The sequence below is a fragment of the Homarus americanus genome, unplaced genomic scaffold, assembly GCF_018991925.1.
Source record: "Homarus americanus isolate GMGI-L3 unplaced genomic scaffold, GMGI_Hamer_2.0 scaffold48293, whole genome shotgun sequence".
Classification (NCBI taxonomy): Eukaryota; Metazoa; Arthropoda; class Malacostraca; order Decapoda; family Nephropidae; genus Homarus; species Homarus americanus.
In genome coordinates this window covers 11,347-37,993 of record NW_024716121.1, presented here as the reverse complement: position 1 = coordinate 37,993, position 26,647 = coordinate 11,347, and the positions used below count along the sequence as shown (strand labels likewise).

At 45.5% G+C, this 26,647-nt stretch overlaps 1 long non-coding RNA gene across 1 annotated transcript; it reads left to right on the top strand.

The window, feature by feature from the left end:
• On the top strand, positions 1 to 25,977 carry LOC121858054. Its single transcript, XR_006087341.1, has 4 exons — positions 1 to 154; positions 4,450 to 4,710; positions 8,695 to 8,821; positions 24,992 to 25,977. It is a non-coding gene; the product is annotated as an uncharacterized LOC121858054 (long non-coding RNA).
• Positions 25,978 to 26,647: the final 670 nt, after the last annotated feature.

Here is a 26,647-nt window from a genome sequence, read left to right as displayed (position 1 = left end):
TATATCCAGCCGGGGTGTTGGTGTGGCAGTGACGGTGCCACTTAACAACTCTGGCCTGGCCAAGTGGGGCATCCACCTAGTGTGGTTCACGCTCGCTTCCCTCGCTACTATCATCATGCTCTTCTGGACGGACTTCTTCACCGTGTTAGGCAAGGTGGGTGGAGGAGACAAAGATTGAAGGCACATATACTGTATAATTTATAAACACAAACAGATTCACTTCTCGATTTACACGTGTAATTTGCACATTTTTTTTTATAATAACACTAATATTAAAGTTACACAGCCTATTTCTTAAATGAATGATAAATACATAACTGTACTGTGCTAATCTACTAAGAGTTGAAGGCAGAAGTTGTTGTAAGTAGCTAAACCTATCAGCTGTTTGCTCTTTATAAACAAATGACTCCTGGTGTTCAGTGTGGGATTCTTTATTCAGGAAAGTTGATTTATTTAAGGTTAAATTTTATCAACCTGGCACCAAATGATCCTAGATTATATGATAATTATGGTGGAATAGCATAAAGGAATCTTGTGGGAGAGAGGGAGCCACCCACTCACCTTCCACAATACTCCTACACATATTTTTATCTTTATATTACTGTACAGTTTACAGTTTTCTTCTTTATTCATAAGACAAATTCTGTTGTTACTTACATATAACACTTTACAGTAAATAACAATCATCTCGGTGATGACCAGACTTATATGTCTCATTAATTATCAACAGTTGTTTTATATTTTTTATTGTTGATGTAACAGTGTTTTAATAACCTTGTTATACACTTAGTTGTTGAAGTGCAGTAATAACATAACAACAACTGATTTTCTTTAAACAGTTCAGATAAGCTGTGTTTTCTCACCCCCATATAATCACTTGACTGGGATCTGCCCCAATTAGTCCGATTTATTGAGGTTCTACAGCATGGAGTGAGAGAGAGCAGAAAGGTGTAGGTGATGGAGTGGAAAGGAGTGGTAACATGCACCAGTGTTGACAAGTGATAAGATCCTCAACAGCTGATCTTTTAATTCACCACCATGCAGTCACACAACAAGACCCCCTCACTGGATGCTTGTTGTCTTAATTCCCGTGTGTCAGTGTGTAACACACCCGTCAACACGACCCACACACACCCTCCAACACCTCCCCCACACACCCTCCAACATCTCCCCACACACCCTCCAACACCACCCACACACACCTCCAACACGACCCACACACCCTACCCACTCCAACCCACACCCTCCACCACACACCCAACACACCCACACACCTCCAACACCACACACACCACCAGCACACACCCTCCAACACCACCAACACACCCTCCAACACCACCCACACACACCCTCCAACACCACCCACACCCTCCAACACCACCACACACCCTCAACACCACCCACACACACCCTCAACACCACCACACACACACCCTCAACACCACCAACACACACCCTCCAACACCACCAACACACACCCTCAACACCACTGTACACACCCTCCAACACCACCCACACACACCCTCAACACCACCCACACACCCTCCAACACCACCCACACCCTCCAACACCACCCACACACACACCCTCAACACCTCCCCCACACACCCTCCAACACCTCCCCCACACCCTCAACACCTCCCCCACACGCCTCCAACACCACCCACACACACCCTCCAACACGACCCACACACCCTCCAACACCACCCACACACCCTCAACACCACCCACACACACACACCCTCCAACACCACCAACACACACACCCTCCAACACCACCAACACACACCCTCAGCCCGCCACCCACACACCCTCCAACACCACCCACACACCCTCCAACACCACCCACACACACCCTCAACACCTCCCCCACACACCCTCAACACCTCCCCCACACACCCTCCAACACCTCCCCCCCACCACACCCTCAACACCTCCCCACACACCCTCCAACACCTCCCCCCACACACCCACCCCCCTCCAACACCACCACCCACACACACACCCTCCAACACGACCCACACACCCTCCAACACCACCCACACACACCCTCCAACACCACCCACACACCCTCCAACACCACCCACACACACCCTCCAACACCACCAACACCCTCAGCACCACCAACACCCCACACCCTCCAACACCACCCACACACACACCCTCCAACACCACCCACGCACCCTCCAACACCACCCACACACCCTCAACACCACCAACACACCCTCAACACCACCAACACACACACCCTCCAACACCACCAACACACACCCTCAATACCACCCACACACACACCCTCCAGCACCACCCACACACCCTCCAACACCACCCACACACACACCCTCAACACCACCCACACACGCTCTCAACACCACCAACACACACCTACAACACCACCAACACACACCCTCAATACCACCCACACCCTCAACACCACCCACACACACCCTCAACACCACCCACACACACCCTCAACACCACCAACACACACCCTCCAACACCACCTTACACACCCTCAATACCACCCACACACCCTCAACACCACCCACACACCCCTCAACACCTCCCCCACACACCCTCCAACACCTCCCCCACCCACCTCCAACACCACCCACACACACCCTCCAACACGACCACACACCCTCCAACACCACCCACACACACACCCTCAACACCACCCACACACACACCCTCCAACACCACCCACACACACACCCTCAACACCACCAACACACACCCTCCAACACCACCAACACACACCCTCCAACACCCACCCACACACACACCCTCAACACCACCCACACACCCCACTCCAACACCACCACACACCCTCAACACCACCAACACACACCCTCAACACCACCAACACACACCCTCCAACACACCAACACACACCCTCCAACACCACCAACACACACCCTCCAACACACCACCAACACACACCTCAATACCACCCACACACACACCCTCCAGCACCACCCACACACCCTCAACACCACCCACACACACCCTCCAACACCACCCACACTCCCTCCAACACCAACCAACACACACCCTCCAACACCACCAACACACACCCTCCAACACCACCAACACACACCTCCAATACCACCCACACACGCCTCCACCCACCCACACACCTCCAACACCACCCACACACACCTCCAACACCACCCACACAACCCTCCAACACCACCAACACACACCCTCCAACACCACCAACACACACCTCCACACACCCAACCTCCAACACCACCACACCCTCCAACACCACCCACACACCTCCAACACCACCCACACACACCCTCCACACCACCAACTCCAACACACCAACACACACCTCCAACACCACCAACACACACCCTCAACACCACCAACAACAACACCCCTCCAACACCACCCACAACACCCTCCAACACCACCCACACACCTCCAACACCACCCACACACACCCTCCAACACCACCCACACACCTCCAACACCACCACCTCAACACACACACCTCCAATACCACCCACACACACCCTCCAACACCACCCTCACACACACCCTACAACACCACCCACACACACACCCACCCTTCAACACCACCCACACACACCCTTCATCAATAAGACGAAATGCCTTTGATTCCACCCTATCTAACAGTCGAAGAGCCACCCCAGATATGAGAGCAGTACTCCAAGTTAGGACGAATGAATCCCTTATATACTTGAACCAACTACTCAGGAGTGAAGTAGCTACGGCATCTGTACAGCATTCCAAGCTTTCAGGAGGCTGCTTTAGCAATGTTGAGGATGTGTGGCTTCCATGACAGTAGTAATAGTAACACAATTAGCAGGACAGTAGTATAATAGTAACACCATCATCAGGACAGTAGTATAATAGTAACACCATCAGCAGGACAGTAGTAACAGTAACACCATCAGCAGGACAGTAGTAACAGTAACACCATCAGCAGGACAGGTAATAGTAACACCATCAGCAGGACAGTAGTAATAGTAACACCATCATCAGGACGTAGTATAATAGTAACCCATCAGCAGGACAGTAGTAACAGTAACACCATCAGTAGGACAGTAGTAAGTAACACCATCAGCAGGACAGTGTAATAGTAACACCATCAGCAGGACAGTAGTAATAGTAACACCATCATCAGACAGTAGTATAATAGTAACACCATCAGAGGACAGTAGTAACAGTAACACCATCAGGGACAGTAGTAACAGTAACACCATCAGCAGGACAGTCGTAATAGTAACACCATCAGCAGGACAGTAGTAACAGTAAATAGTAGGACAGTAGTAATAGTAACACCATCATCAGGACAGTAGTATAATAGTAACACCATCAGTAGGACAGTAGTAATAGTAACACCATCAGTAGGACAGTATTAACAGTAACACCATCAGCAGGACTGTACTATCTCTGTGTTCTTGTTTCCTACAGGCTGGGTCACCCCACAAGTTTGTCAAACTCACGTCAGCTGGACTTGGGTGTCACTTCCACTGGGGAGCAGAGTGTGGCCCACGCTCTACGGCTGGCTTATCGGTTTCTACATAACATTTCTCGTCCTTGTGGGCCGAGTGATGGCCGCCTCACACTCTATGATCTTCACGTTAGCAACCACTTCTGTCGCCTTACCTGTCCAGGCTCTGTGGTGGGCCTTGTTCTGTACTGGCGTCCCTCGGAATGTTATGGCGGCCACAGGTCAGCTTTTGCTCATGTTTATATCGCCTGTGTTTATATAGACAGCGATGTCACAATAACTCATGCATTAGGTACCACAATATATTATGAATTATCTAATCGTGGTTTATAGTTTAATTCATGTAAATGTAAATTATTTGTTTAATATAAAAAACACAACATAAACTGTTCCCAAACTGCTTTAATAAACAGTAAACATCATACGTAGAAATTTAAGAGTAACATATAAGGTATAAAGTACACAAAGTTCTACGGTATACAGTGGGGTATGCTATAACTGCTATAGCGAAGCGGATCCTACTCACAGATATTCCTACCTCTTGAGCAGTTTTACCTATAAGTGAGAATGTCTTCCTCTTGACGCCCAACTCCTACCATGAAACTGTGAGATGAATACGGACTTCTTCGCCTGGCGCATGAATATTGTTGTGACCCACAACAAGCGTCAGCGCCATCTTTGTCTCATTGTAGCCGGTGCACCACTGTTATTGTTGAAATTTCGTCTTTTGATGTGGAAATATGGAGTTATTTGTGTAAATATTTTGTTATACAAGTGTACAATTGTAACAGTGAATCGTCCAAAAGCGGTGAGAAGTTCATAACTCTTGAAACTAGAAAGAAATCATAAAAGAAACTGGGGATGGAACAAGCATTGCGAAACTTAGTGATAGTATGGGATAGCTTCGTCGACTATATGTACGATTTGAAGAATAAAGAGAGTCGAAAGCGGCCTGCGTGGCTAAAGGGAATCTCTAGACTTAGCAAAGCAAGGTGTAATGATTGAAGAGATAAAATTTACTCTTAATGTGGATAAAGGAGAAAGAAATGGCAGGTGATAGCATTGAGTGAAGCCTAAAATTTGTAGAAGGCCAGACAATTGTTGAGGACAAAGCCAAGACTCCCAATTTCAAGTGATAGTGATGTGCCGGTGTTTGGGGTACCAAAGTTAATTTACTGAATTCAGAAGGAGAAATAAGTGCACATAGTGTTGTGAGACATGGTGATGCTGCTAGTGCAGATAAGGAAGCAGCTAAGGAACACCATGACATTTTTGAATGTTATTAAGAGGGCTTTGTTTCTCAGCAGGTATTCAACTGTGATGAAACTGGACTTTTTGGAAAAAATACTGTGTGCATACAATACCAGGAAAACACATCTGCATGCAAGCCAATGAATGACAAGCTTATACTCCACTTCTTTTGTCCTTTAATGCTTCTGGTGGCTTGCAAAATACATACTCCTTGTGTACCATGCAGAAAACCCAGAGCTTTCAAAAAACATTAGGGAGACCCGCCTTGGTGGCTATGTGGCAGTCAAACTTGAAAACTTGGGTGACCAAAGAGTCTTTTCTCTAGTGGAGTTATTGAGGTGTTTGGACAATCGATAGGAATACCTCAGGGAATAATCTTCAACTAGCTTTGTTGTTGATGGACAATACATAAACCCACCTCCCTAATTTGATGGTTGAATTGCCAGGAGTTCAGCTTCATCACTGTGCCTTCTTGCCACCAACTTCACCTCTCATCCAGCCATGGATCATGGTAATTTCTAACTTTAGAAGCTGTACGAGCTGTTTGAAAATGTTTTTAATCCTTCTTTTAGTGATGTTCAGTTTGAGAGAATTCTGGAAGGTCACTTCAATATGGCAGATGCTGTTTTTTAATTACCTCAGCCTGGAAAGAAGGTTACCATGATGTCTTTTATTATTGCTGCTTAAGAATAGTGTATGGCCTGAATGTGATAACTTCAAAGTGACTTTTTAAGAGAGCTTCGAAGGAGAGTTAGAAGAAAAAGGCTGTTGTACATGAGGTGTGTCTCTGGGGCAATTCATGGGCCTGGAAGTGGATGATGATGATGTTGAGGAGTTGGTGGAAGAAGAACAATGAGAATTGTCCACTGAGGAGCTGCTTGGCTTCACAAAGAACAAAGCGAGACACACGGTAGACTTAGCTTCTGAGGAGTCGGGGAGAGGAGGACAGAGAAAACCGCGTAATTGGAACAAAGATCTCAAGGATGTGTTCTTTTGCTGGAGGAAACTGTCACAAGCTTGCTGAGGGATTATCATCCTGATGTTGGTTCTGTGGAAATGGCCATCGAATGTGTTTAATGTGATGAACTACTTTTGGAAGATCAAGAAAATCAAGGTTAGAAACAGCCAACCACTGGATTCCTTCTTTACAAAGGTAACAAAAGAACCACTACAGACAAAGTGCCTGTAGAGACAGTCACCAAAGAGGGCTAGGAAGGATGGCTCCTCTCCTTCACCTCTTCTCCACATAATTCTCTCCTCCCCTCCCCTCTGCTCCCTGTCCTGCATGCTGAACGCTTACTAAGGTAAGACCAATGCATTATTTTTTACATTTCCAGAAATTTCAGTGTTAAGTGGTTGTATTTGGGGGCCTGGAACGGATTAATCCTATAACGAATGAATGCTATAACGAACGAGGTTCTAGAACCAATTAGATTCGTTATAGCATACCCCACTGTATTACAGTACATGACAACTCCTTCCATTCTCGTTATGCTGACGACAATACAACCAGCGTGGAGGCTTTCAGGTGAACTAGCCTCATACACTATAGTCTCATACAATATTATCATGTTACAGGTCACGGGAGAGTATTATCATGTTACAGGTCACGGGAGAGTATTATCATGTTACAGGTCACGGGAGAGTATTATCATGTTACAGGTCACGGAGAGTATTATCATGTTACAGGTCACGGGAGAGTATTATCATGTTACAGGCAGGGCTGTGGAGTGAGTCGGAGTCGGAGTCGGAGTCAGGAGTCGGAGGCTTGTGGAGTCGGAGTCGGTAAAATTTCCAGACCGACTCCACTGAAGCTATTCTGTTCCTAAGAACAAATATATGAACTCGTGCATATTCATTGCAGTGATTCCACTGATCCCACTAATTTTCTTAAATTATTAAAAGAATTTATTTCATTTTATAAGCATTATTATGAATTTTTGTAGCAGGCACAGTATAGCACTATAATTTTGACGATAGTCTCTCTTTACCATTTGAAATTTTGAATTATATCAAATTTTGTTTCGTTGAAAACTGCACAGAGGCTCTCACACAAAACAATTAGCTACAACCTGTTTTTGTGAGATTAAGGCAAATTTAATTTAATAACTTAATCATGTAAGGTTTATCCATTTTCTCTTAATAAGGTATTCATTTCTTTTAATGTACATAAATATATAACTTACTTTAAAAGGAATTGTAGGATCATCATTTAGATCCACATCAGATTATGAGCTTAAACAAAATTCATATGCTGAGATCGAACTTTTAGATATACATGTCAATGGTGTTTTCTAGTTAATATCTTGAATTCTTAATAAATTTATTTTTCTTTTGATTGAAACTTGAAAGTCAAGCCTATCATCTTTTTGTAGTTCTTAAATATCGTCCAGATCATTAATAAAGTGTAGCAGTATAGCCACGGTGTTTACTTTACCTATGCAGGTTACAACATACAAATTACAATTAGGATAGAAATAGTTGTTACAAATAGGCCAAGGAGTGAGTCGGAGTCGGAGTCGGTTGTTTTGTCTTCGACCCACAGCCCTGGTTACAGGTCACGGAGTATTATCATGTTACAGGTCACGGGGAGTATTATCATGTTACAGGTCACCGGAGAGTATTATCATGTTACAGGTCACGGGGAGTACTGTATTATCATGTTACAAGTCACGGAGAGTATTATCATGTTACAGGTCACGGGGAGTACTGTATTATCATGTTACAGGTCAATGGGAGTATTATCATGTTACAGGTCACGGAGAGTATTATCATGTTACAGGTCACGGAGAGTATTATCATGTTACAAGTCACGGAGAGTATTATCATGTTACAAGTCACGGGAGAGTATTATCATGTTACAGGTCACCGGAGAGTATTATTATGTTACAGGTCACGGGGGGAGTACTGTATTATCATGTTACAAGTCACGGGAGAGTATTATCATGTTACAGGTCACGGGAGAGCTTATCTTCAGCCTACTGGGACTGCCCATCATGATAGCCTGCTTGGGATTCTGGAGTCATGTGGACAGAAGAGAGAAACTTCGAACGAACAACTTTCTTCTTACTTAACATAATGGTATGGTGTAGTATAGTGAGTGTACAGTGTAGTGAGTGTATGGTGTAGTGAGTGTATGGAGGAGTGTATATGGTGTATATAGTGAGTGCACGGTGTCGTGAGTGTACGGTGTAGTGAGTGTACAGTGTAGTGAGTGTATGGTGTATTGAGTGTATGGTTTAGTGGAGTGTACAGTATGGAGTACAGTGTAGTGAGTGTACGTGTAGTGAGTGTATGGTGTAGTGAATGTATGGAGTAGTGAGTGTATGGTGTAGTAGTGTGAGTGTACGGTGTAGTGAGGTATGGTGTAGTGAGTGTACGGTGTAGGAGTGTATGGTGTAGTGAGTATGGAGTAGGAGGCATGGTGTAGTGAGGTATGGAGTAGTGAGTGTATGGTGTAGTGAGTGTATGGAGTAGTGGAGGTATGGTGTAGTATAGTGAGTGTACAGTGTAGTGAGTTTATGTAGTGAGTGTATGGAGAGTGAGTGTATGGGTGTAGTGAGTGTATGGAGTAGGAGGTATGGTGTAGTATATGAGTGCATGGTAGTGAGGTATGGAGTGTATGGTTTAGTGAGTGCAGTGAGGTACAGTGTAAGTGAGTGTACAGTGTAGTGAGTGTACGTGAGTGAGTGTATGGTGTAGTGAGTGTACAAGTGTAGTGAGGTACGCAGTGAGTGTATGGTGTATATGCATGGTGTAGTGAGTGTATGGTGTAAGGAGTGTACGGTGTAGTGAGTGTATGGTGTAGTGAGTGTACAGTAAGGTATGCAGTGAGTGTATGGTGTAGTGAGTGTATGGAGTAGGAGTATGGTGTAGTGAGGTATGGAGTAGTGAGTGTATGGTGTGCATAAGTGAGTGTATGGTGTAGTGAGTGTGCAGGTGTAGTGAGTGTATGGTGTAGTGAGTGTATGGAGTAGTGAGTGTATGGTGTAGTATAGTGAGTGCACGGTGTAGTGAGTGTGTAACGTAGTGAGTGTACAGTGTAGTGAGTGTACGGTGTAGTGAGTGTATGGTGTAGGAGTGTGTGGAGTAGTGAGTGTATGGTGTAGTATAGTGAGTGTATGGGTGTAGTGAGTGTACGGTGTAGTGAGTGCACGTGTAGTGAGTGTATGGTGTAGTATAGTGAGGTAATGGGTGTAGTGAGTGTACGGTATAGTGAGTGTATGGTGTAGTGAGTGTACAGTGTAGTGAGTGCACGGTGTAGTGAGTGCACGGTGGTAGTGAGTGTACAGTGTAGTGAGTGTACGTGTAGTGAGTGTATGGTGCAGTATAGTGAGTGTACGGTAGTGAGTGTATGGTGTATTGAGTATGGTGTAGTGAGTGTATGGTGTAGTACAGTGAGTGTACAGTGTAGTGAGTGTACGGTGTCGTGGAGTGAAGGTGTAGTATAGTGAGTGTAATGGTGTAGTGAGTGTATGGTATAGTGAGTGTATGTTGTATTGAGTATGGTGTAGTGAGTGTATGGTGTAGTGAGTGTATGGTGTAGTATAGTGAGCAGCAGTGAGTGTACAGTGTAGTGAGTGTACAGGTAGTGAGGCACGGTGTGAAGAGTGTATAGTGTAGTGAGTGTATGGTGTAGTATAGTGAGTGTACAGTGTAGTGAGTGTACAGTGTAGTGAGTACGGGTGTGAGTGCACGGTGTAGTGAGGAAGTGTAGTGAGGCAGTGTAGTGAGTTTATGGTGTAGTGAGTGTATGGAGAGTGAGTGTATGGTGTAGTATAGTGAGTGTACGGTGTAGTGAGTGCACGGTGTAGTGAGGTGCAATGTAGTGAGGTATGGTGTATTGAGTGTATGGTGTAAGTGAGTGTACAGTGTAGTGAGTGCACAGTGTAGTGAGTGTGATGTGTAGTGAGGTATGGTGTAGTGAGGTATGGTGTAGTGAGTGTACAGTGTAGTGAGTGTACAGTGTAGTGAGTAATGTGTAGAGTGTATGAGTGGTAGTGAGTGTATGGTGTAGTATAGTGAGTGTACAGTGTAGTGAGTGTACAGTGTAGTGAGTGTACAGTGTAGTGAGTGTATGGTGTGGAAAGGGGAGTGTATGGTGTAGGAGTGTATGGTGTAGTGAGTGTATGGTAGTGAGTGTATGGTGTAGTGAGGTGCAGTATGTACAGTGTAGTGAGTGTACAGTGTAGTGAGTGTACAGTGTAGTGAGTGTACAGTGTAGTGAGTGTACGGTGTAGTGAGGTACAGTGAGTGTATAGTGTAGTGAGTATGGTGTAGTGAGTGTACAGTGTAGTGAGTGTACAGTGTAGTGAGTGGTAACAGTGTAGTGAGTGTGCAGTGTAGTGAGGTATTGTGTAGTGAGTGCACAGTGTAGTGAGTGCAGGGTAGTGAGTGTATAGTAGTGAGTGTATGGTGTGAAGTATGTATGGTGTAGTGAGTGTACAGGTAGTGAGTGCACGGTGTGGTGAGTACGGTAGAAAGTGTGCAGTGTGTGTGTATAGTGTAGTGAGTGTATGGTGTAGTGAGTGTACAGTGTAGTGAGTGTACAGTGTAGTGAGGTACAGTGTAGTGAGTAATGTAGTGAGTGTACGGTGTAGTGAGTCTAAGTGTAGTGAGTGTATGGTGTAGTAGGAGGTACAGTGTAGTGAGTGTACAGTGTAGTGAGTGTATGGTGTAGTGAGTGTATGGTGTAGTGAGTGTATGGTGTAGTGAGTGTACGGTAGTGAGTGTAAGGCAGAAGGGGAGTGTACGGTGTAGTGAGTGTATGGTAGTGAGTGTACAGTGTAGTGAGTGTATGATGTAGTGAGTGTATAGTGTAGTGAGTGTGCAGTGTAGTGAGTGTGTATGGTGTAGTGAGGTACAGTGTAGTGAGTGTATGGTGTAGTGAGTGCACGTGTAGTGAGTGTGCAGTGTAGTGAGTGTGGTGGTGTAGTGAGTGTATGGTGTAGTGAGGGTATGGTGGTGTAGTAAGTGCATGGTGGTGAGTGTGATGGTGTAGTGAGTGTATGGTGTAGTGAGTGTATGGTAGTGAGTGTACAGTGTAGTGAGTGTATGGTGTAGTGAGTGTATATGGTGTAGTTAGTGCATGGTGTAGTGAGTGTATGGTGTAGGAGTGTATGGTGTAGTGAGGTAAGTGAGTGTATGGTGTAGTGAGTGTGCAGTGTAGTGAGGTATGGTGTAGTGAGTGCATGGTGTAGTGAGTGTATGGTGTAGTGAGTATGGTGTGGTGACTGGTGTAGTGAGTGTATGGTGTAGTGAGTTTATGGTGTAGTGTGTGTATGGTGTAGTGAGTGTGCGTGTAGTGAGTGTGTATAGTGTGTGGATGTATGGTAGTGATGCATGGTGTAGTGATGTATGGTGTAGTGAGTGTATGTAGTGAGTGTATGGGTAGTGAGTGTATGGTGTAGTGAGTGTTTGGTGTAGTGAGTGTATGGTGTAGTCAGTATGGTGTATGGTGTAGTGAGTGTGGTGTATTGAGTGTATGGTGTAGTGATACCGTGTAGTGATTGTATGGTGTAGTGAGTGTATGGTATAGTGAGTATATGGTGTATGAGTATGGTGTAGTGAGTGTATGGTGTGAGTGAGTGTATGGTGTAGTGAGTGCAATATGCAGTGAGTGCATGGTGTAGTGAGTGCATGGTGTAGTGAGTATGGTGTAGTGGGGTGTATGGTGTAGTGAGGTATGTGGTGTAGTGAGTGTGATGGTGTGTGAGGTATGGTGTGAGGTATGGTGTAGTGAGTGTACAGTGTAGTGAGTGTATGGTGTAGTGAGTGTATGGTGTATATATTGAGTGTAATGCAGTGAGGACGTAGTGAGTGTATGGTGTAGTGAGTGTATGGTGTAGAGTATGGTGTAGTGGGTATGGTGTAGTGAGTGTATGGTGTAGTAGTGTATGGTGTAGTGAGTGTATGGTGTAGTGAGGTACAGTGTAGTGAGTGTATGGTGTAGCGAGGTATGGTAGTATAGTGAGTGTTTGGTGTAGTGAGTGCATAGTGTAGTGAGTGTATGTGTAGTGAGTGTATGGTGTAGTGAGTATGGTGTAGTATAGTGAGTGTACAGTGTAGTGAGTGTACTGTGTAGATGTATGGTGTAGGAGTGCAGTGTGTAGTGAGTGTATGGTAGTGAGTGTATTGTGTAGTGAGTGTACAGTGAGTGTACGGTTTAGTGAGGTATTGTAGTGAGGTAATGGTGTAGTGAGTGTACGTGTAATGAGGCGTGTAGTATAGTGAGTGTACGGTGCAGTAAGTGCACGCTGTAGTGAGTGTATGGTAGTGAGGTATGGTGTATAGTGAGTGCACGTGTAGTAAGTGTACGCAGTGAGTGTACGGTGTAGTGAGTGTATGGTGTAGTAAGTGAGGTATCGGTGTAGTGAGTGTACGCTGTAGTGAGTGTACGGTGTAGTGAGTATGGTGTAGTATAGTGAGTGCACGGTGTAGTGAGGAATGGTGTAGGAGTGTATTGTGTAGTGAGTGTAATGTGTGTAGTGAGTGTACAGTGAAGTGAGTGCAATGGTGCAGTGAGTGTAGGTAGTATAGTGAGTGTACGATGAGTGAGTGCATGGTGTAGTATAGTGAGTGTACAGTGTAGTGAGTGTATGGTGCAGTGAGTGTATGGTGTAGTGAGTGTACAGTGTAGTGAGTGCATGGTGTAGTGAGTGTACGTGTAGTGAGTGTACGAGCAGTGTATGGTGTAGTGAGTGTATGGTGCAGTGAGTGTATGGTGTAGTGAGTGTATGGTGTAGTGGAGTGTAACAGTGTAGTGAGCATGGTGTAGTGAGTGTATGGTGTAGTGAGTGTACAGTAGTCAGTGTATGGTGTAGTGAGTGTATGGTGTAGTGAGAGTATGGTGTAGTGAGTGCATGGTGTAGTGAGTGTATGGTAGTGAGTATGGTGTGGTGACTGTAGTGAGTGTATGGTGTAGTGATGGTAGTGTGTATGGTGTAGTGAGTGTGCGGTGTAGTGAGTGTATGGTGTAGTGGATGTATGTGGTGTAGTGAGTGTATCGTGGTGAGTGAGTGTATGGTGAAAGTGAGTGTATGGTGTAGTGAGTGTATGGTGTAGTGAGTATATGGTGTATTGAGTGTATGGTGTAGTGAGGTACGGTGTAGTTAGTGTAACGTGTGTAGTGAGTGCATGGTGTGGTGAGTGTATGGTGTAGCATAGTGAGTGTACGTGAGTGAGTGTATGGTGTAGTGAGGTATGGTGTAGGAAGTGAGAGTACAGTGTAGTGAGTGTATGGTGTAGTGAGTGTATGTAGTGAGTGTATGGTAGTATAGTGAGTGTACAGTGTAGTGTGTGTATGGTGTGAGTGTACGTGTAGTGAGTGTACAGTGTAGTGAGTGTATGGTGTGTAGTGAGTGTGGTGTAGTATAGTGAGTGTACGGTGTAGTGAGTGTAATGGTTTAGTGAGTGTATGGTGTAGTGAGTGTATGGTGTGTAGTGAGTGTATGGTGTAGTGATGGTATGGTAGGAGTGTATGGTAGTGAGTGTATGGTGTAGTGAGTGTATGGTGTAGTGAGTGTACGGTGTAGTAGTGTACGGTGTAGTGAGTGTATGGTGTAGTGAGTGTACAGTGTAGTGAGTGTATGGTGTAGTGAGTGTATGGTGAAGTATGCGTACGGTGTAATGAGTGTAGTTGGTGTAGTGAGTGTATGGTAGTCAGAGTGTACAGTGTAGTGCATGGTGTAGTGAGTGTACAGTGTAGTTAGGTGTATGGTGTAGGAGTGTATTGTGTAGTGAGTGTATGGTGTAGGAGTGTATGGTGTAGTGAGTGTATGGTGTAGTGAGTGTATGGTGTAGTATAGTGAGTGTACGGTGTAGTGAGGTATGGTGTAGTGAGTGTACAGTGTAGTGAGTGTACAGTGTAGTGAGTGTACAGTGTAGTTAGTGTATGGTGTAGTGAGTGTATGGTGTAGTGAGTACAGTGAGTGTATGGTGTAGTGAGTGCAATGGTGTAGTGAGTGTATGGTGTAGTGGAGTGTATGGTGTAGCATAGTGAGGTACAGTGTAGTGTGTGTAGTGAGGCAGTCAGTGTAGTGAGTGTACAGTGTAGTGAGGTACAGTGTAGTGAGTATGGTGTAGTGAGTGCATGGTAGTGAGTGTGTGGTAGCATAGTGAGTGTACGGTAGTGAGTGTACGGTTTAGTGAGTGTATGGTGTAGTGAGTGTATGGTGTAGTGAGTGTATGGTGTAGTATAGTGGAGTGCACGGTGTAGTGAGTGTAATGGTGTAGTGAGTACGGTGTAGTGAGTGTATGGTGTAGTGAGGTTGGTGTAGTGAGTATGGTGAAGTGAGTGTATGGTGTAGTGAGGTACAGTGTAGTGAGTGTATGGTGTAGTGAGTGTATGTAGTGAGTGTACAGTGTAGTCAGTGTATGGTGTAGTCGCGATGGTGTAGTGAGTGTATGGTGTAGTGAGTGCATGGTGTAGTGAGTGTATGGTGTGGTGACTGCGGTGAGTGTATGTGTAGTGATTGTATGGTGTAGTGTGTGTATGGTGTAGTGAGTGTGCGGTGTAGTGAGTGTATGGTGTAGTGGATGTATGGCAGTGAGTGTATCGTGTAGTGAGTGTATGGTGTAGGGAGTGCATGGTGTAGTGAGTGCGGTGTAGTGAGTGTATGGTGTAGTGAGTGTATGGGTGTGTATTGAGTGTATGGTGTAGTGAGTGCACGGTGTAGTGAGTGTATGGTGTAGTGAGTGTTTGGTGTAGTGGAGTGTATGGTGTAGTGAGTATGGTGTATGGTGTAGTGAGTGTATGGTGTACGAGTGTATGGTGTATTGAGGTATGGTGCAGTGAGTATGGTATAGTGAGTGTATGGTGTAGTGAGTGTATGGTGTGAGTGAGTGTATGGTGAAGAGTGTACAGTGTGGTGAGTGTATGGTGTAGTGAGTGAATGGTAGTGAGTGTATGGTGTAGTGAGTGTATGGTGTAGTGAGTATGGTGTAGTGGGTGTATGGTGTAGTGAGTGTATGGTGTAATGAGTGTATGGTGTAGTGAGTGTATGGTGTAGTGAGTGTATGGTGAAAGTGGAGTGTATGGTGTAGTGAGTATGGTGTAGTGCATGTGTGCTGCAGTGAGTGTATGGTGTAATGAGTGTATGGTGTAGTAGTGTATGGTGTAGTATAGTGAGTGTACGGTGTAGTGAGTGTATGGTAGTATAGTGAGTGTACGATGTAGTGAGTGTATGGTAGTATAGTGAGTGTACATGGAAGAGTGTACGGTGTAGTGAGTATGGTGTAGTGAGTGTACAGTGTAGTGAGTGTACAGTGTAGTGAGTGCACGTGTAGTGAGTGTACGTGTAATGAGCACGTGTAGTATAGTGAGTGCACGTGCAGTAAGTGTGTGCTGTAGTGAGTGTACGGTGTAGTGAGTGTATGGTGTAGCATAGTGAGTGTACGGTGTAGTGAGTGTATGGTGTAGTATGTGAGGCACGGTGTAGTGAGTGGTATGGTGTAGTGAGGCACGTGTAGTGAGTGTATGGTGTAGTGAGTGTATTGTTTAGTGAGGTAACGGTGTAGTGAGTGTATGGTAGTATAGTGAGGTAATGGTGTAGTGAGTGTATGGTGTAGTGAGTGTATATGGTGTAGTGAGTGTATTGTGTAGTGAGTGTACGTGTAGTGAGTGTACAGTGTAGTGAGTGTACAGTGTAGTGAGTGCACGGTGTAGTGAGTGTATGGTGTAGTATAGTGAGGTATGCATGTAGTGAGTGTATGGTGTAGTGAGGCATGCGTAGTGAGTGTATGGTGTAGCATATAGTGAGTGTACAGTGTATTGGAGTGTATGGTGTAGTATAGTGAGGTAACGTGTAGTGAGTGTATGGTGTAGTGAGGTATGGTGTAGTGAGTGTATGGTGTAAAGGAGTGTATTGTGTAGTGTGAGTGTACGGTGTAGTGAGTGTATGGTGTAGTATAGTGAGTGTATGGTGTAGTATAGTGAGTGTGGTGTAGTGAGTGTATGGTGTAGTGAGTGTATGGTGTAGTGAGTGTATGGTGTAGTGAGGTAAGGGTGTAGTGAGTATGGTGTAGTGAGTGTATGTAGTGAGTGTGTTGGTACAGTAGTGTGGACCAACATAGTGCTTTAATAGTGTGGACCAACATAGTGTAGTAGTGGGCCAACATAGTGCTAGTAGTGTGGACCAACACCCCATAGTGCTAGTAGTGTGGGCCAACATAGTGTTAGTAGTGTGGACCAACATAGTGCTAGTAGTGTGGAGCCAACATAGTGCTTTAGTAGTGTGTGTGTATAGTGCTAGTAGTGTGGGCCAACATGGTGTTAGTAGTGTGGACCAACATAGTGCTGGTAGTGTGGACCAACATAGTGCTAGTAGTGTGGACCAACATAGTGCTAGTAGTGTGGAGCAACATAGTGCTAGTAGTGTGGCCCAACATAGTGCTAGTAGTGTGGAGCAACATAGTGCTAGTAGTGTGGACCAACATAGTGCTAGTAGTGTGGGCAACATAGTGCTAGTACTGTGGACCAACATAGTGCTAGTAGTGTGGACCAACATAGTGCTGGTAGTGTGGAGCAACATAGTGCTAGTACTGTGGACCAACATAGTGCTATTAGTGTGGGCCAACATAGTGCTAGTACTGTGGACCAACATAGTGCTAGTAGTGTGGACCAACATAGTGCTGGTAGTGTGGAGCAACATGAAAGATTGCTAATTACTGTGGCCCAACATGTAGTGCTAGTAGTGTGGGCCAACATAGTGCTATTAGTGTGGACCAACATAGTGCTGGTAGTGTGGCCCAACATAGTGCTAGTAGTGTGGAGCAACATAGTGCTGTACTGTGGACCAACATAGTGCTGGTAGTGTGGGCCAACATAGTGCTAGTAGTGTGGACCAACATAGTGCTGGTAGTGTGGAGCAACATAGTGCTAGTACTGTGGCCCAACATAGTGCTAGTAGTGTGAGGCCAACATAGTGCTAGTAGTGTGGACCAACATAGTGCTGAGGTAGTGTGGCCCAACATAGTGCTAGTAGTGTGGGCAACATAGTGCTTGCTGGTAGTGTGGCCCCAACATAGTGCTAGTAGTGTGGACCAACATAGTGCTAGTAGTGTGGAGCAACATAGTGCTAGTAGTGTGGCCCAACATAGTGCTAGTACTGTGGACCAACATAGTGCTAGTAGTGTGGACAACATAGTGCTAGTAGTGTGGAGCAACATAGTGCTTTATTACTGTGGACCAACATGAGTGCTAGTAGTGTGGACCAACATAGTGCTGGTAGTGTGGGCCAACATAGTGCTAGTAGTGTGGAGCAACATAGTGCTGGTAGTGTGGAGCAACATAGTGCTGGTAGTGTGGACCAACATAGTGCTAGTACTGTGGACCAACATAGTGCTAGTAGTGTGGACCAACATAGTGCTGGTAGTGTGGGCCAACATAGTGCTAGTAGTGTGGAGCAACATAGTGCTGGTAGTGTGGGCAACATAGTGCTGGTAGTGTGGACCAACATAGTGCTAGTACTGTGGACCAACATAGTGCTAGTAGTGTGGAGCAACATTGTGCTAGTGCTGTGGACAACATAGTGCTAGTAGTGTGGACCAACATAGTGCTAGTAGTGTGGAGCAACATAGTGCTAGTGTGGACCAACATGGTGCTAGTAGTGTGGGCCAACATAGTGTTAGTAGTGTGGACCAACATAGTGCTGGTAGTGTGGGCCAACATAGTGCTAGTAGTGTGGACCAACATAGTGCTAGTAAGTGTGGAGCAACATAGTGCTTGTGGTGTGGCCCAACATAGTGCTAGTACTGGACCCAGCAGGTGCTAGTAGTGTGGACCAACATAGTGCTAGTAGTGTGGAGCAACATAGTGCTAGTACTGTGGACAACATAGTGCTAGTGGTGTGGAGCAACATAGTGCTAGTGGTGTGGACAACATAGTGCTAGTAGTGTGTGGAGCAACATAGTGCTAGTAGTGTGGACCAACATAGTGCTAGTAGTGTGGAGCAACATAGTGTTAGTAGCGTGGACCAACATAGTGCTAATGGACAACATAGTGCTAGTAGTGTGTGCTTTATAGTGCTTGTAGTGTGTTAACATAGTGCTAGTAGTGTAGCCCAACATAGTGCTAGTAGTGTGGACCAACATAGTGCTAGTAGTGTGGCCCCAACATAGTGCTAGTGTGGGCCAACATAGTGCTAGTAGTGTGGACCAACATAGTGCTGTTAGTGTGGGCCAACATAGTGCTAGTAGTGTGGACCAACATAGTGCTAGTAGTGTGGAGCAACATAGTGCTAGTAGTGTGGCCCAACATAGTGCTGGTAGTGTGGACCAACATAGTGCTGTGGTGTGGACCAACATAGTGCTAGTAGTGTGGAGCAACATAGTGCTAGTAGTGTGGACCAACATAGTGCTAGTAGTGTGGACAACATAGTGCTAGTAGTATGGACCAACATAGTGCTAGTAGTGTGGAGCAACATAGTGCTAGTAGTGTGTGGGCCAACATAGTGCTAGTAGTGTGGACCAACATGGTGCTATTAATATTGAACAACATAGTGCTAGTGTGTGCCATATAGTGCTAATTACTGTGGACCAACTATAGTGCTATTAGTGTGGACCAACATAGTGTTAGTATTGGAACAACATAGTGCTGGTAGTGGACAACATAGTGCTAGTAGCCCAATAGTGCTAGTAGTGTGGACCAATATAGTGCTAGTAGTGGACCAACATAGTGCTAGTAGTGTGGACCAACATAGTGCTGAAGTAGTGTGGAGCAACATAGTGCTAGTAGTGTGGACCAACATAGTGCTAGTACTGTGGACCAACTTTTATAGTACTAGTAGTGTGGCCCAACATAGTGCTAGTGTGGACCAACATGTAGTGCGAGTAGTGTGTGCAACATAGTGCTAGTGCACAATGAACTGACTAGTGCTGGTAGTGTGGACCAACATAGTGCTAGTAGTGTGGCCCAACATAGTGCTAGTAGTGTGGAACAGCATAGTGCTAGTAGTGTGGACCAACATAGTGCTAGTACTGTGGACCAACATGAATTAGCAGTGTGGACCAACATAGTGCTAGTGTGGACCAACATAGTGCTAGTAGTGTGGAGCAACATAGTGCTACAGTAGTGTGGACCAACATAGTGCTAGTACTGTGGACCAACTTATAGTGCTAGTAGTGTGTGGACCAACATAGTGCTGGTAGTGTGGACCAACATAGTGCTTGTAGTGTGGACCAACATAGTGCTGGTAGTGTGGGCCCAACATAGTGCTGGTAGTGTGGACCAACATAGTGCTAGTAGTGTGGCCCAACATGGTGCTGGTAGTGGACCAACATAGTGCTGGTGTGGACCAACATAGTGCTGGTAGTGTGGGCCAACATAGTGCTAGTAGTGTGGACCAACATAGTGCTAGTAGTGTGGGCCAACATAGTGCTAGTAGTGGACAGGCAACATAGTGCTAGTGCGTGGACCAACATAGTGCTAGTAGTGTTGAACAACATAGTGCTAGTAGTGTGGAGCAACACATAGTGCTAGTGTGGAGCAACATAGTGCTAGTAGTGTGGACCAACATAGTGCTGTGGTAGTGTGGAGCAACATAGTGCTAGTAGTGTGGCCCAACATAGTGCTAGTAGTGTGGCCCAACATGGTGCTAGTACTATGGACCAACATAGTGCTATTAGTATGGAGCAACAAAGTGCTAGTACTGTGGACCAACATAGTGCTAGTAGTGTGGACCAACATAGTGCTGGTAGTGTGGAGCAACATAGTGCTAGTAGTGTGGACCAACATAGTGCTAGTAGTGTGGCTAACATAGTGCTAGTACTGTGGACCAACATAGTGCTGGTAGTGTGGAGCAACATAGTGCTAGTACTGTGGACCAACATAGTGCTAGTAGTGTGGACCAACATAATTGCTAGTAGTGTGGAGCAACATGGATGCTAGTACTGTGGACAACTTTTATAGTGCTGGTAGTGTGGAGCAACATAGTGCTTTAGTACTGTGGACCAACATAGTGCTAGTAGTGTGGACCAACATAGTGCTGGTAGTGTGGGCCAACATAGTGCTAGTAGTGTGGACCAACATAGTGCTGAATAGTGTGGCCCAACATAGTGCTGGTAGTGTGGACCAACATAGTGCTAGTAGTGTGGGCCAACATAGTGCTAGTAGTGTGGACCAACATAGTGCTTAGTAGTGTGGACCAACATAGTGCTAGTACTGTGGACCAACATAATTAACTGGTAGTGTGGGCAACATAGTGCTTTGAATGCACAATGGACCAACATAGTGCTTGTAGTGTGGAGCAACATAGTGCTGGTAGTGTGGACCAACATGAATTGCTTTAGTAGTGTGAGACCAACATAGTGCTAGTAGTGTGGACCAACATAGTGCTAGTAGTGTGGACCAACATAATTGCTAGTAGTGTGGCCCAACATAGTGCGCTGTGGTGTGGACCAACATGAGTGCTAGTAGTGTGGGCAACATAGTGCTGGTAGTGTGGCCCAACATAGTGCTGGTAGGTGGACCAACATAGTGCTAGTAGTGTGGGCCAACATAGTGCTAGTACTGTGGACCAACATAGTGCTAGTAGTGTGGAGCAACATAGTGCTAGTACTGTGGACCAACATAGTGCTAGTGTGGACCAACATAGTGCTAGTTATGTGGACCAACATGGTACTGTGGACCAACATAGTGTAGTAGTTTGGATAACATAGTGCTAGTAGTGTGTAACATAGTGCTAGTAGTGTGGGCCAACATAGTGCTAGTGTGGGCCAACATAGTGCTAGTAGTGTGGACCAACATAGTGCTGGTAGTGTGGACCAACATAGTGCTAGTAGTGTGGACCAACATAGTGCTAGTAGTGTGGGCCAACATAGTGCTGGTAGTGTGGGCCAACATAGTGCTAGTAGTGTGGACCAACATAGTGCTGGTAGTGTGGACCAACATGGTGCTGGTAGTATTGGACCAACACATAGTGCTGGTAGTGTGGACCAACATAGTGCTAGTACTGTGGACCAACATAGTGCTAGTAGTCATTGGAGCAACATAGTGCTAGTAGTGTGGAGCAACATAGTGCTAGTAGTGTGGAGCAACATAGTGCTAGTAGTGTGGACCAACATAGTGCTGGTAGTGTGGAGCAACATAGTGCTAATGTGGCCCCAACATGGTAAGTGGTGTGGCTAACATAGTGCTAATTACTGTGGACCAACATAGTGCTGGTAGTGTGGAGCAACATGGTGCTAGTACTGTGGACCAACATGAATGCTTCAGTAGTGTGGGATAACATAGTGCTGGTAGTGTGGAACAACATAGTGCTAGTAGTGTGGACCAACATGGTGCTAGTAGTGCGGCCCAACATAGTGCTAGTACTGTGGACCAACATAGTGCTGGTAATTGTGGAGCAACATAGTGCTAGTACTGTGGACCAACATAGTGCTAGTAGTGTGGACCAACATAGTGCTAGTGTGGAGCAACATAGTGCTAGTACTGTGGACCAACATAGTGCTGGTAGTGTGGAGCAACATAGTGCTAGTACTGTGGACAACATAGTGCTAGTAGTGTGGACCAACATAGTGCTGGTAGTGTGGAGCCAACATAGTGTAGTAGTGTGGACAACATAGTGCTGGTAGTGTGGCCCAACATAGTGCTGGTAGTGTGGACCAACATGGTGCTGTAGTAGTGTGATTAACATAGTGCTAGTAGTGTGGACCAACATAGTGCTAGTAGTGTGGACCAACATAGTGCTGGTACTGGGATAACATAGTGCTAGTAGTGTGGAGCAACATGGTGCTAGTGCGTGGACCAACATAGTGCTTGTAGTGTGGAGCAACATGGTGCTGGTGGACCAACATAGTGCTAGTAGTGTGGACCAACATGGTACTGAAATAGTGTGGACCAACATGGTGCTCTAATAATTAATGGCCCCAACATAGTGCTGGTAGTGGACCAACACAAGGTTTTAGTAGTGTGGAGCAACATAGTGCTGGTAGTGTGGCCCAACTTATGGTGCTGGTAGTGTGGACCAACATAGTGCTAGTAGTGTGGGCCAACATAGTGCTAGTACTGTGGACCAACATAGTGCTAGTAGTGTGGAGCAACATAGTGCTGGTACTGTGGACCAACATAGTGCTAGTAGTGTGGACCAACATAGTGCTAGTACTGTGGATTGACAGTGCTAGTGTGGGTGTAACATAGTGCTATTAGTGTGGAGCAACATGCTGTGGACCAACATAGTGCTAGTAGTGGACCAACATAGTGCTAGTAGTGTGGAGCAACATGGTGCTAGTAGTGTGGGCAACATAGTGCTAGTAGTGTGGACCAACATAGTGCTAGTACTGTGGACCAACATAGTACTAGTAGTGTGGACCAACATAGTGCCTTTAGTAGTGTGGAGCAACATGGTGCTTGTAGTGTGGAGCAACATAGTGCTAGTAGTGTGGAGCCCAACATGCTAGTACTGTGGACCATATAGTGCTGATAGTGTGGCCCAACATAGTGCTGGTAGTGTGGACCAACATAGTGCAGTAGTGTGGACCAACATGGTGCTGTGAGTGTGGACAACATAGTGCTAGTAGTGTGGAGCAACATAGTGCTAATGTGTGGGGCCAACATAGTGCTAGTAGTATTGGGCCAACATAGTGCTAGTAGTGTGGACCAGCATAGTGCTGTGCTGTGGACCAACATATAGTGCTGGTAGTGGAGCAACATAGTGCTAGTACTGTGGACCAACATAGTGCTAGTACTGTGGACCAACATAGTGCTGGTAGTGTGGAGCAACATAGTGCTAGTAGTGTGGACCAACATAGTGCTAGTAGTGTGGCCCAACATAGTGCTAGTAGTGTGGACCAACATAGTGCTAGTAGTGTGGACCAATATGGTGCTAGTAGTGTGGACCAACATAGTGCTAGTAGTGTGGACCAGCATAATTTAACAGTAGTGTGGACAACATAGTGCTAGTAGTGTGGCCCAACATAGTGCTAGTAGTGTGGGCCAACATAGTGCTAGTAGTGTGGACCAACATAGTGCTAGTAGTGTGTGGACCAACATAGTGCTTTGGTAGTGTGGCCCAACATAGTGCTAGTAGTGTGGACCAACATAGTGCTAGTAGTGTGGACCAACATAGTGCTAGTGTGGGCCAACATAGTGCTAGTAGTGTGGACCAACATAGTGCTAGTAGTGTGGACCAACATAGTGCTAGTAGGTGTGGGCCAACATAGTGCTGTGGTATGGACCAACATAGTGCTAGTAGTGTGAGCCAACATAGTGCTGGTAGTATTAAGGCCAACATAGTGCTAGTAGTGTGAGCCAACATAGTGCTGGTGGTGTGGAGCCAACATAGTGCTAGTAGTGTGAGCCAACATAGTGCTGGTAGTGTGGGCCAACATAGTGCTAGTAGTGTGGACCAACATAGTGCTAGTAGTGTGGACCAACATAGTACAGTAGTGGACCAACATAGTGCTTGCTAGTAGTGTGAGCCAACATAGTGCTGGTAGTGTGGCCCCAACATAGTGCTAGTAGTGTGGACCAACATAGTGCTAGTAGTGTGGACCAACATAGATGCTAGTAGTGTGGGCCAACATAGTGCTAGTGCACAATGGACCAACATAGTGCTAGTAATTATTGGGCCAACATAATTAACTAGTAGTGTGGACCAACATAGTGCTAGTACTGTGGACCAACATAGTGCTAGTAGTGTGGATAACATAGTGCTAATGTGTGGCCCAACATAGTGCTAGTGTGGGCCAACATAGTGCTTAGTAGTGTGGGCCAACATAGTGCTAGTAGTGTGGACCAACATAGTGCTGGTGAGTGTGGACCAACATGGTGCTGAGTAGTGTGGACCAACATAGTGCTGAAGTAGTGTGTGGGCCAACATGGTGCTGACAGTGTGAGCCAACATGAGTGCTAGTAGTGTGGACCAACATAGTGCTGGTAGTGTGGACCAACATAGTGCTGGTGTGGTGTGGACCAACATAGTGCTGGTAGTGTGGACCAACATAGTGCTAGTAGTGTGGACCAACATGAATTGCTGGTGAGTGTGGACCAACATAGTGCTAGTAGTGTGGACCAACATAGTGCTGGTAGTGTGGACCAACATAGTGCTGGTAGTGTGGACCAACATAGTGCTGGTGATGTGGACCAACATAGTTTGTGCAGACCTGTTTTATCATATTAATGTTGTTTTTTTGAAGAGTAGCTCACAGAGGAACAACTGAGTTAAAGTTATTCAATATCTATGTGAATCAATCAATGTTTGTGTGTGTTATATCTCTCTCTGTGTAGTAAATCTTGCTGTCTTTATCTTTCAGAAGTGTGTGTGTGTGGGATGTTTGATTTGTCTTGTGTGGCAATAGGGAGGTGTGAGGGTGTTGTACGGTGGCTCGAATAACTACTGTATCTGTCGAAGGAGATTAAGAATCATCTGAAGATTAACCACCCTACTCCTAACCTAACTAGTCTATCCTAACCTAATGTTAACTAAACCTAACACTAACCTAACCTCCCTAACTCTGGTTCATCTTCAAGTGGCTCAGTATAATACAGCATTTTCACACATTAGTGGTGGCAACTTTAATGAGGAAGCAAAATTAAGTAGGATGAGTTTTGTAATTGAATTTGATACAGTTTATTTAGTGTTAAAAAATTGTGGTTGAGAATATTGAGTGAAGTTCTCTTGTCTTATGAGAATTAATATGTAAATATTTTATATTATCTGCAATATGTAGTTATATATATATGTCTAATGGTGTATATAACACAGTAATGATCGACTCCACCGCCTAACTCTTGTTCCTGGCCGGGTCTTTTGAGAACGACAAGTTGGTTGGGGTGGAGAGGGGGAATGGTGGTGTTGTGGGCGGTGCTATATGACACAAGCTCCTCACCTCAGAGGGAGGTTATTGAAGAAAGCAGGACAATTAATAAAAGAAGGAAGGGGAGTAAGTTTTGTCAATACAATATCTTAAGTTTTTATGGTTGAAAGAGCAATAGATGGGGATCCATATTATTATATTGTGATCCATTCATTTATTTTTTCAGGTTGTTGTTCAGGTTTTAAACAACAGTAATTAGATATTTATAATAACGTTGATATGAGGAGAAATATTGAAAATACGTGGGTGGAAATACCGTTTATTTATTTTTAATTTTTACCAACGCGGGTCCTGTAGAATCTCAACCCCCTGTCCAATGTCCTCCCTTTACTGTAACCTCCCTAGGTCTTCCTGTTGGCGAGGACACGTGGTCGTAGATAATGGATTGGTTCCTCCTAAACCGCTCCCACTCGGCCCTGTGTGTGTTGCCGGGTCAGTGTGGGCTATCTCGGGCTCCCACTGTCCTGTGTGTGTTGGAAGAGCCGGTCAGTGTGCGTCGTCTCGGCCCCACCGTCCTGTGTGTGTTGGAAGAGCCGGGTCAGCGGTCGTCTCGGGGCTCCCCACTCGTCCTGTGTGTGTTGGAAGAGCCGGGTCAGTGTGCGGTCGTCTCGGCTCCCACTGCCCTGTGTGTGTTGGAAGAGCCGGGTCAGTGTGCGGTCGTCTCGCCCCACTCGTCCTGTGTGTGTTGGAAGAGCCGGGTCGGAGTGCGGTCGTCTTGGGGCTCCCACTCGTTCACTATCTGGTCTCTATGGGGTTGAGGTCTGACGGTATTCACAGACATTCATAGTAATATTTTAACACAGTCAACGGCCCTGTGCAACATTATAATTATTAAAAAGACAACATATTTATTCTATTGGGTAAAGGAAAAGTTTATATGAATTAATATGAACTTGACAGGTGCCAATGGTTGAACTTGACAGGTGCCAATGGTTGTACTTGACAGGTGCCAATGGTTGTACTTGACAGGTGCCATTGGTTGTACTTGACAGGTGCCATTGGTTGAACTTGACAGGTGCCAATGGCTGAACTTGACAGGTGCCATTGGTTGAACTTGACAGGTGCCAATGGTTGTAGTGATTAACTGTGAGA